This window comes from Solanum tuberosum, unplaced genomic scaffold (genome assembly GCF_000226075.1).
Source record: "Solanum tuberosum cultivar DM 1-3 516 R44 unplaced genomic scaffold, SolTub_3.0 scf00222, whole genome shotgun sequence".
NCBI classification, from domain to species: Eukaryota; Viridiplantae; Streptophyta; class Magnoliopsida; order Solanales; family Solanaceae; genus Solanum; species Solanum tuberosum.
This window is the reverse complement of record NW_006239147.1, coordinates 329,599-341,837: the sequence shown is the minus strand read 5'-3', so window position 1 is coordinate 341,837 and position 12,239 is coordinate 329,599. Positions and strand designations below refer to the sequence as shown.

Genomic DNA, 12,239 nt, shown 5'->3' with positions numbered 1-12,239 from the left:
ATTGTTGAAAATTGTAAGTTAAAAAAAAAATAAAAAAAATTGTAAGTTTCCAAATATTGTTTTATGGTCGAATATGGTAAGTTTCTAAATATTGCTTTACTATTGAAAATCCTAAGTTTCTAAATATTGTTGCCATACTGTTGAAAATTGTAAGTTGAAAAATAAAAATTATAAGTTTCCAAATACTCATTGTTTTATTGTCGAATATGGTAAGTTTCTAAATATTATTTTATTGTTGAGAACCGCAATTTTCTAAATATTTTATTTTCCTAATTTATTAACCAATTGGGATTTCCCATTATTATAAATACTCTCAAAAGTCTCTATACTCTCAAAATATATATCATATACAAGAAAGAGAGATGGAGTTTGAAGAAGAAGGATTTCAATTGATTCAAAGTTACTCACATTCCTTCTCGGTTTTATTACGGTGTGTAAATTACGTAGCTATAAGTTACCCAAGGTTCTCGCTGGTACACATCACATAGTGTGGTGTGTACAACCAAGAACCTTAGGTTACTTATATCTATGGGGGCATTGTGGAGACACTATTTTTCATACTTTATTTCAGCGGCATAAGGAGGAGGAAAGTAACAAGAGATTTTGCAGAATTGGAAGCAGCATGATAAGGGGAAGAACCCCTTTTAATAGGGGTTTCTTGAAGACGTTTTCTGAAAATCACAAACGTATGACAACGTTTTTTTTTAAGTCCTACAATCATTTATAATCGATGTTTTGTCCATCATCTTTGTTACTTCCATTTAAAGATTTCTAATACATGCTTGGTCGATCATCGTCATGCCTGAAAAAGAAAAGAAAAAGGAGAAACAAGTCTTGGTATCAAGTCTAATGTGTTCACATATAATTTAAAGCCACAAGAGTGCGACAATAAAAACAAATATTTAGGTCTAAATCAAGTGAGTAGGAAACTTTGAAATTATGCAAATATTAATGAGTTAATATCGTCACTCAATTTTGAATAGTTAACTTAGAAAGTAACTCAACTTTGAGTTGTTCACTTAGAAAGTTTTGTTTTATAACACAACAATCACTCAATTATTAATGTTTCGCTTAGAAAGTCACCCAACTATTGATATTTCACTTAGAAAGTCACTTAATTCATTTAACAATTTTTTTTTAAAAAAAATGCTTATTTTAATTATTTTATTGAAATTTGTTGAAATAATTTTTGTGTTTACCTATTTTTTAAAATAATAAAAGATTGCTACTATGTGTTTTTTTAATTACTTCTTATTCTATTCAATTCCATCTTTGTTTTTTTTTTCAAATCATTTTTTAACATATTTAATTCGAGTTATCCAATTGCTAGAACGGAAAAAGTTTTTTTTTTTTTTTGGGTAAATTGCTATTGTACGTTTTTCAGAAAAAATATAATTAAATAATTGGAGCAGATCAATAAGATAATTAAAATAGAAATCTTATTATTTCTTTAAAAAATAGTTTAAAATAAAAATTAAATTTCATTAAAATTTAATTAAAAAATTATTTAAATTGGTTGAGTGACTTTCTAAGTGAAATATCACTAGTTGGGTGACTTTCTAAGTGAATCATCAATATTTAAGTGACTTTTGAGTTATAAAACAAAGTTGCGTGAGTTTCTAAGTGAATAATTCAAAGTTGAGTGACTTTCTAAGTGAACTATTCAAAGTTGAGAATTTAACTCAAATATTAAGCTGCAATAGAAAAACTAATGAGGAAAAAGTAAATATTTATAATGGTCATACCTATGGATAGGGGTGTAAAAAATCGAATCGAAAATCGAACCAAATCGCAAATCGAGTCAACCCGGAAAAAAAACCCGCCTAGTGGTTTGGTTTGACTTGGTTTGGTTTTGAAAAAAAAACTCGACTATATTTGGGTTGGTTTGGTTTTAACTAAAAAAACCAACCCGACATTATATATATAATTTTAAAATTTTATTTTATACATAAAAATATTTACTTTGATATAATTTTTAAATATTTCTTATACTTTTTCATAGTTTTTATCTTTTAATATATTATTTCAAGTTTGAAACTTAGAATTATGGGAAAATCATGCGGAATAACAAATATTTAGTTTATACAGTAAAACCTCACTAAATTAATATTTGATTAATTAATAATTTTTCTAAGATAATATTTTCATCTGATCCCGATGAGAGGGAGTTTCTCGGATGGTAAGCACCCCTCACTTTCAACCCGAAAGTTGCGAGTTCGAGTCACCAAGGGAGCAAAAGGGGTGGGAGCTCCTAGGGAGGGTAAAAAAAAAAGATCAATGGAGAAAATCACTCATTTCAATAAGATAATATATTTTCAAAAGACCCCTATATAAATATATGGTCATCACTTACTTTTTTTATTGCATCCAAACGTTTCGGTATTATCTTTTCGAACTGCACCATAAAATTGTGTAGAGTTCTAGATGCGATAAGTGTTTCATAATGCGTGACTGGTTGGTTCCGAAGGTACTGTATCATCTTTAACTTTATCATCAACGTTATTTTTTCCAATTATATGCACAATTTCTTCTAAGTTCTGGATCTCTGAACATGTATCATTTTCACTCAGCTAACAGGTTATTAACGTCCAATTTATTGTGGTAATCAAGATCATTAATCATGACCTCAAATTAATGAATGACGATTTCACAAGTGAGTTCATTTAGGTTCTTTGAGAATTCATCCTCAAAGCCGAAGGAATTTTATGGTGTTGAAACACTCTTTAAATTAATAAATATTAATTTATCAATTAAATAATATCTCTACATAATAATACACTACAAGAAAAGAGTGAATTACATGGAGATTTTCCTAAGGATTAGTATGAAAATTTGCAGGAAAATAAGTTGATTTTCATACCCCTAGGAAAATCTCCATGTAATTCACAGTTTTCTTGTAGTGATAATATTTCATGGTCCTACCTATATTAATCTAGTGAGGTTTTACTGTATTGGATATTATAACTACAGTTTAAGAAAATTATACTTCGCGGCTACAGTTTTTCCAATTCTTGCATTAGGTTTTACTGTATTATGTATTTATTATTTAATATCAGGTGCACATTGTTGGAGAAAAGCCAGACACAACATCAACCAAAACCACAAGAAGAATCTGATACACTTTGTGAAATAGAAAAAAACAGCTTTGTTACAGAAACCTTATTAGATAATTATGTGCCTTTGAAGGATATATTTGGTGCAATTAGGGAGAGTAAGAGTACATTATTGTTGGACCAACAATCTTGGCAGTCTAACGCGTATTTACAATATATGATGCTCTGAAGAATTGGTACTACATGGACAATTTCAGCTAATTTTGTAGTCATATTTTCCCCTCTACTTTTAGAAATATGATTTTATTTATTCCTTGAGAAAATGGTCAAAAGCCCCCCCAACCTATAGCCAGATTTCCAACTACACACTCATATTTTACGGGAGTCCTATTATCCCCTTGAACTATTTTAAAGTGTAATTATTTGCTCCCTAAATGCTGATGTGGCAAAGAAGGTGTAGTTCACTCTCTTTGGGAGAGTGAGAGATAAAAAGATGATTAAAATATTTCATTTATTTCATATTAATATTTTATTTATAAAAAAATAAAAATTATGTTTCCATTTATTCTTTTACCTTCTTTATCTTTTCCCTTCAATGTTCATAAGATCCATAGACACATGCGGGCTCACCTCGACCACCAGGGTAACCGCCGCCATATTCACTTTCACTTCCAATTTCACCTCCGCCGTCGCTGTAAATCCGGTGAAATCGGATATTTCCAGCGAATTAACAATCACTTCCGGCTCAATTTTAACGGACAGCTTTAGCACTGTTGTCACAAGGGAATCCCAATCTTCAAGTAAATATTGCCTAATCGATTCGAGAAGTTCAAAATCATTCATAAATTCGATGTTCATCAACTTTTCATCACTAAGCCAATTCATAACTTCAAATCACATACTTTTCATCATATCTCCACTTTTCATCACTTTGAAAATTTGTTGGTAGGTCAAAATCAAAATTGAAAGTTAGAAGAATCGAACTTTAGACTAGTCAATAATGGAGGAGTTCACTAAGAAATAGATTCAATTAATGGAGAAGAATTTATCATTGGGTGATAGACCCTTTAATGAAGAAGAGCCATTTATTGATATTGTTGTAAACATTAATCAGTGACAAAGTTTTTCATCTGTCTCTAGCCTTAGAGAACAAGATCGAAGATGTGGTAGTCACGGCATCCCGGTCGTCAAATCTGCAGAAGCTTCAAAGAAAAAGAAATGGAAGAATGGAAAAGAAAGAGAAAAAGGAGAAAGATGAAAAATATATATATAAAAAAGTAAAATATAAAAGAATAATTAATTTTTTTTATATAAAAAAGGGGTAATATTACGTGGCAGCGCGTGTTGATTACTACCTAATACGAATCTGGGCATGAATTTGTAGGGGGAGATATTTCACTTTTAAAAGGTTCAGAGGGGTGATAGAACTCCCGTGAAGAATAAGTGTGTAGTTGAGAATTCGGTAATAGCTTGGGGGGCTTTTGGCCATTTTCTCTTTATTCTTCATCATACTTTTTGATATGTTTGCCCCAAATTCCTATTAATTAGTCTTTCTCCACCTCAATTTTCCTCTTTCGAACTCAAGTAATTAAAGTGAATTAGTGAGTCTTAAGGTTAGCTACTCATTTTAAAAACATTAAAAAAACAAGGATAATTAAGCAACATCGTTGAAGAGCTTAAAATATCCCTCAACTATTTGAATTGGTATAAAATTATCATATATCCACCTTTCGGCTCTCAAATACTCATCACGCCAATCTTTTGGCTCAAAAATACCTTTGATTTGACTCATTTTTGTCCTTATTTTTAATAACTCTCCTAAAATTAAATCCTTAAGTATTTATTTATTATGTTGCCTAATCTGATTGATTTAAATTTGATCCATCCTCAAATAAATAAGAAAAATTACATATGATTCATATTTTGACCCGATATGCTTGAAAATAATATCTAAAAAATTATTAATTTCACGCCTATTTTAAATTAACCCCCAATTATGATAACTCAACTCATAATTGAGGATCCAAATAAAATTCATATTTGCCCCGTCTGATTGTCCATCTAAATGGATACACGACTAATGCATATTGTATTCGTATAAATACAAACACAATTGATACAAAATACGAATATAGTTTTTCGAATACAATTGATATAAACACAAAACTCTCACCTATATTTGATTGAATACAATTGATACATAATACATTTGAATGAGTTCCCTCTTATTGATAGGAGAAAGAGAAAGACAGAGTCCAAGAGAGTGGGAGAGAAGCAAGGGAGAGAAGTAGAGAATTTGTTATAAAAACAACGTATAGTGGTTTTTGTAATTTTTTTCAACTGTATTTGTTTTCCATAAATATGTTAGCATTTTTGTCATACTAGTACTGTATTTGATAATTAGCTTATTATTTCTTTAAACGGATAATTATATTAATGGATCATTAATAGGGGTTGCATAATTGTCTTTCAGATTCTCAATTCATCTTAGTTAAATATCCTATTTAGGGCGGCTCGATGCCTTTAAAAATGAGGTATTCGTGCCCCAAATTTGAGGGGCCCTTTTTAAAAAAAAAAATAATAGAATTATTCCATGTATTTTTTAATAAGAAAATATATTTCTTTTAGTTCGTTTTGAAACATTAAAGAATGTTTCTTTCATTTTTGTCAATTTTTAAATTTAGATTCTACATGACATGTTTAAGACCACAATATTTCTTGTTCAGAAATTAGTCATTAGTCAATAATACTATAAGAGTATATATATATATATTGTGTGTGTGTTCACGATGCTGGCGTTGAGAGTTCAAAACCCCTTGTTAGCCTTATATTTTTGGCTTTTTTTCTCCATTGAGGCTTCAATTTTTTTCCCTCTTCAGTTCTTCCTTATTTGCTACTTATTATTTATTAATCCAATTGACTATTTTTTGCTTTAATTAATTCTTATTTTTTTTTCTTTCACTAAGTATTTATCTCTTGATATTTGCATTGCGTGTGCATTCTATATTAATAATTAATGAGTACCAAATTTCGAATATCGTATAAATATCAATAAAAATATATTTTAATAGTATTTTGATTAAAAATAAATAAATAAAGTTTTAAAAATGATGGATATTATTATGTTAGAGTTTTTATTTATTTAAATATTCCTTCTATCTTTTATGCCATGCTAAGCAGGTTGAAGTTATAATTTTTTAATTATTTTCACTCAATCATATATCTTAAGCGAAGTCGATCGGGTTGAAGCTATAATTTTTTTATATTTTCTCTCAACCATATATCTGCAATAACACATTGAGGCAATAAATTATGAATATAATAAAGTAATGATATTAACTGATTTATACAAGTTCGAATTTTTAAGGTGGAGGATCTCTAATTTTTTCAAGGTTTTAGAGAATACAATCTCTTATTACTACCAAAAAAAATTGAACTACTTATATATCTTTAATATTAAAATATCTAAAAGAAAAATTTATAAATATAGATAAAATAGAAGGAAGCGACCCATTTATCGTGTTTATCCCCATACGGGTTGTTGTGCAGCACTTTTTACGTATCCCAAAATATTATTTATTGTGTTGTAATGTTTATTTTCATTCTTCAACGGTCTTCTTTTGGTTCAAATCTGAACTATGGGGTTTGTCTCCAAGAAGATTACCCCCGGCTGTCCCTATTTCCACACCATCACCAATTCTTCATCTGCTTTTGGTTGTTCGTTTAATCTTGCCTCTTATTTTTGGTATGTTTTGGTAACTGAATTTGGGGGTTTTTGGTTCTTTAGAGGACCTTATTTTTTGGGTGAATGCAAAGTGTGAGTTGCTAAGCAAGTGGGTTTACGTTGAAGTTGCAATGGAAGAGTAAGTAACCTTTAAAATCCAGTGGGTTCTTTCCTTGTTTTGATTAAGTTTACAAGATTGATAGATCTTGAAGTTGGTTTGAAGTAAATCTTAAGGTGAAAGATTCTTGATATGTTAAGAAGATTTGATAGTAGAGAATTTACTGGAACACAATGTGGGTGGGTGGGTGGCTCCAATTGAATGTGTAGTATGTATTTGCAGGGAGAACTCTACAGATTTGTTTCCTTGGATGATGTGGATCTTGGTCAAGTTTGTGTTGATTTTGTCCTCAATTGTGCAAGAAAAGGTAGGGAATGTCCACCACAAATATAGCCTCTACATATTTGCTTTAAAATGGATTGCAGGATTGATTTGTTTCTTTTTTTTTGGGGTAGGCGGACTTCTTGAACTATCTGAAGCTATTAGAGATTATCATGAGAGCACTCTGTTTTCCCTCATATGGTAAATTCGAACTTGCACATACATTATTTTTTGTTCAATGGTCACTATTTATGAATGTTCTTGTTCGGGATTGCACATGCTTTAATTTCTGTTGAATAGTTACTATTTGTGAATGTTCCAGTTCCAGATGTTTATCTATTGCAGCATAGAATTATTCCATATGGGGTTGTTGTGCAGCACTTTTTACCTATCCCAAAAAACATTATTTAGTGTGTTCTATGCACATAAATGTTTATTTTCATTCTTCAACGGGTTGCTTTTGGTATTAAGAGTAATGCAGGTTGTAATTTGCTTGCTTTTTAGCTCTAAGGTGCTATATCTATAGTACTGGTTATACCGGAAAAATAAAAGTGGGGAGAGTATTGGTTACCATTTTCAGAAGAAAAAAAAAGACCAGGAGACTAAGAGTACTTCGAGATTTTTCTCTGGTTCTATATTTGTACTACTGGTTACTTTGTGCATAGGATGCTGACACATGACTAGGAAACTATTAACAACATTGATGCAGATGTATCGTATAACTGCTCTAATTTCTGTGCAATTTTCACTCAAAATGATAAATGGATTCTTTTAATAAGGGAATTTAACCACTATATTATCAAGCATTGTATCCTAATGATAAATAGATTTCAATTCTCATCCATGTTAATTGTAGTTCGAGCAATGCACCAGGAAACACGTGTCCCTCTATCATCTATACAAACAACGACAGAAAGCACGTGGCCCTACAACATCTATACAAACAACGAACTAACAACATTATAATTTAACCTATCATTTTTTCAGCAAGGGAATTGCAAATTGAATCATGATTTACCAATTTGCTTAATGGTCGATGCAATGAATGTAAATTTGCGGTAATCCTAGTTGGATTTCATTTTTTTAATTTTATTGCCGAAAATAAGTATGTTAAATATTAAATAGATGGATTGAAACTACAAATGCACTCCACTTCTTTCAAACAAATTAAATACAATTTTGATTTACTTGAGTGTTATGTTTTGAAGTTTGATCATCATATGTCTAATCATAGAATTGCTTAGAATTAAAGTTAGAGTTGCTAAGAGGGTTTTCATCTTTTAGATTGGAGGTTCATTATATATTGAGTTTCGAATTGTTTGTCCCTGCCCTCGGGAGTTTCATGGTTGAAAAAAGGAAGTGTCTATATTTTGGAAATTGACATGTTTTATCTTCTTGTACTTCTATTTATTCTTGTCTCTTCTTTTGTACTCTCCTACAAGGACTTCTTTTCAAAAAATCTTATTGACCCATGGAATTAGTTCAACTGACATGCTATCATTGATGTTTGTTCTTGTTTGCTTGTTTGATGTTCTTCATCATTATTATGTGCACTCTCATCTTCTCTTTTTTTTCTCAATCCATGGACATTTTTGATACCATATACTATGAACACCCATGTCCTGAGAAATAAGGTTACAAGAAAGGGTTCTTTGTGATGCTATAACAGATGATATGCCATAAAAATATTATTTCTTTGTTTCAGTTTTTTCCTCCTTCTACAGCAGAGATGCAAAGGACAGAATGTTTAAAATCTTTGAGAGAGATCGCTATGCCACTAGCAGAAAGGCCAGCTCAAGCCTCGAGGTGACTTAACTAGTGAAGTATGCCACTGAGCTGATGGTTATCACTTGAATGTCGAATTATACGAGAAACTACTTCTCAGATGTTTTAGATGAGGGAAAGCTCACAGAGGTCAGTAAAACCCCACTTGAATGTAATACTCTTGGGAGGATACTTTCTAATTCTTGTCATTCTTGCTATGCCTTATGATGCCAGGATAAAGATGACCATCTTGTTTCTTGTACACTGGAAAGTAATACTCTTGGGATGTCACCTTTCTCTTTAAAGAAGGTAATATTCTTTAAGGGTCATTTGATTTACAGTCTTGGTATGTTGTGTACTTATGTTTGTAATGGAGGGACATGATGAGTGAAGGTGTTAAAAGGGCATGAGCCACAAAATCACATGGAAGGAAATTGTCTCGAAAAACCTACAATCTCTTGGAATTCATGCAGACACAGTGAATAATAGGTCACAATAGAAAAGGTTTATATAGTTGGGACTATGTTTTAGCATGTTAGTAGTAATTTAGGTCTTGTGTTTTGTAGGAGTCCTTTAGTCTTATATGAGATTTATATGCATTTCGAAAATATATAGAACTTCTAGAGCTTATTATTATTATTTAATTATTATAAATAATATGGGTCTAAGGAGCTTAAAATGGAACGGTATGAAATATGATCACTGAGGATTCATATAGTTGAGGCCCTACTTGCTTAGGATTGAGGTCCAGTTGTTTTATATGAACAAAATAACCTGTTCTCTTTATATAATAGTAAAATCCTGAACAATAGTGGAATGAATGTTATGTGAGTACATTCCTTTGGAAATCGATTTATAGGTTTGAATGACCAATTATAAACTTCATCTTTTCCAACCATGAAGTTGAAGAAATTTTGGAGCTTCTTAAGTCCACATGGTGTATTTTGGGAATCACAAAAACCATTCATTACACTTGCTATGCTTGGGTATTATTTCGACAGGTATAAAATGACAAAAAAAAAATATTGGTTTCTAGTCAGAGTTGCTTAAAACATTACTAGCATTTGCTTGACTACTAACATGCTGATGGTATATCAATTGTTTGGACTAGATTTTACTTCTTTATCAATTATTTGAGTAGTGATGGACCACAAGCTCTTTGGAATATGTGGCATAGCCTACAATTTCCTATTTAGAAAAGAAACTGATATTTCTTGAATCTAGCTTGAAGTACGAGGAAAATCGTGTTTCGTTGACTTAGTTACTAAAAGATATGGAAGGCTTTGTTCTTTTTATGTTAGTTAGGTTTGCTGATGTCCTTCTGGAGTACTTCTTGGCCGATGCTAACATTCGATGTCAGTTTACTTTTTTGCATAAAATGAATCTCTGGGTGATCAAGAGTGGCCATCACTTCAGTTTCTCATTTGTTTGTTGAATGTCCTTGAGTTGAGTGGCCATTTTAGGTGCTTCATCCTTATGTAAAACTAATGATGCATCAAATGAGAGGTTGTACTTGCTGCTCTCGATCTGCACTCTGTTTGTGGTACATATAGGAACCTAAATTTTAATAATTTTGATTGCAATTTCTCTATTCACAATTAATAATAGGTTGTATGGAAAATGCCATACACTAGGTTTCTGATTACTCAGGTATTATGCATTTATTAATACAGATGTCAACAATCCTTGGTGAATCTACCAAAGAAGACCAAATTACCCATCATTTTGAAATAACCTCAGTTAAACTCAACTGAAGAATGTGTAGCCTGCCTACTACCTACAAGATTGTGATTAGTCACTTACAGTTGTAACTTAATCTAGCTTAACTAAGGTGATTTTAAATGTGTGTTATTTAAGGAAAAATAATGTTTTTGGTCCAGTGTTATTCTTCAGGTCCTATTTTTCTCTTCGTGTTATTCAACTTAGAAATTTGACCTTTGTCGAATCAAATGTGCTATTATAGTCTAATTATAATTTATAACTGCCTTAACTTCACTATGGACTGAAAACTGGTTTTCTGAAATACTAAACCCTCATCCTCTCCTCAATCCACATTATTTAACTTCTGCAAATTCAAGTAATTTTTTTTATCCCAATAAGCAATCGGCTGTTAGGAAATTGCTTCCATCTTCTTTAGTTAACTGTTTGTAAATAAATTCCTGACATGTTGCATCAATTTCTTCTTACTTGGTTACCCACCCTTGTTTCAAATTCGATTACTTGGTTGAAGCTGATCCCTCATGTTATGAATGGGCCGAGGCCTGTTATACCAAAACAACCTAATACCATATTGAGGGGTTATGTGTGGGATCCAAGTTAATAAGTAGCACATTCTAGGAAAAATAGGGTTGTGAAGAATCTGATTCCTCTCCTCTCCATTATATGGTCTAAGCTTCTCATCCCTATTCTTATATTTTATCCTCTAGTTACTTGTAATTTCAGTATTTTCATCATAATTCAATAATTTGAGTATTGTAATCGTGTTTTAGTCCTTATTAATATAGTGAGAATTTCGGGTTTGTTACACTTCCATCAATTCCTCTTTGCTTATTGTTGGTGTGTGATTGTCCTATTTCGATATATGCCCCTTGTGGTTGCAGTTTGTCATCACGGGAGAGCAAAGGATCTTGCAATATGTCATTGAACAGTTAAAAAATGTACCATTAAAGGAACAAAGGGGACCGCAAGAGAGAGAATGCACTTGAAGAGTTTGCGTTCTAAAGTTGAAATGGAAAAGGGATTATTTCTTACAGTCTTTCTTGTTGGCAATTACAAAATGGGATGATAAGCAGTTGGGAGACAACCATCTCAATTATGATGAGGTATGTGCACAATTCTGTTTTACTTTGATTAGGCGATTGCAAATCTTGTGCGCATGATAAGTCATTTGTACTATAAACTCTGTTTAGCAATTTAAAACTAAGAAACTAACCTCCAAATTTACTCTTTCCCATAAATAATGGTTGCCAGTATTTCAACGTTTCTATTCTCTGTTTCAAATATATTTCAAATTTTCTGCCTTTTCTGTTGACATTAACTCCATATAGGATATTATTTAGTTTAAGTTAACAGTACAGGAAAGTTGTGTCTAAAAACTAGTTGATGTTATTGGATTAGGGGTTGGTGATGATGGAAAACACTAGCAGCAGTTGTTGTGCTTGTTCGAAGGCCTGAAACAATATGTCTGACTACCTATATTTTCTGGTGAACTATTTTAAGTTTGTTCTGGGGAAAAAAATCATATGTCATATGTGATGTCTCTTTTTTTCACTATAAAATACATGGACACTTATAAATAATAAAATATTGTATTATACGA

At 31.3% G+C, this 12,239-nt stretch overlaps 1 long non-coding RNA gene across 1 annotated transcript; it reads left to right on the top strand.

Moving 5' to 3' along the window:
- Positions 1-9,825: 9,825 nt before the first annotated feature.
- On the top strand, positions 9,826-12,239 carry LOC107062364 (uncharacterized). Its single transcript, XR_001474571.1, has 3 exons — positions 9,826-9,921; positions 11,521-11,742; positions 12,038-12,239. It is a non-coding gene; the product is annotated as an uncharacterized lncRNA (long non-coding RNA).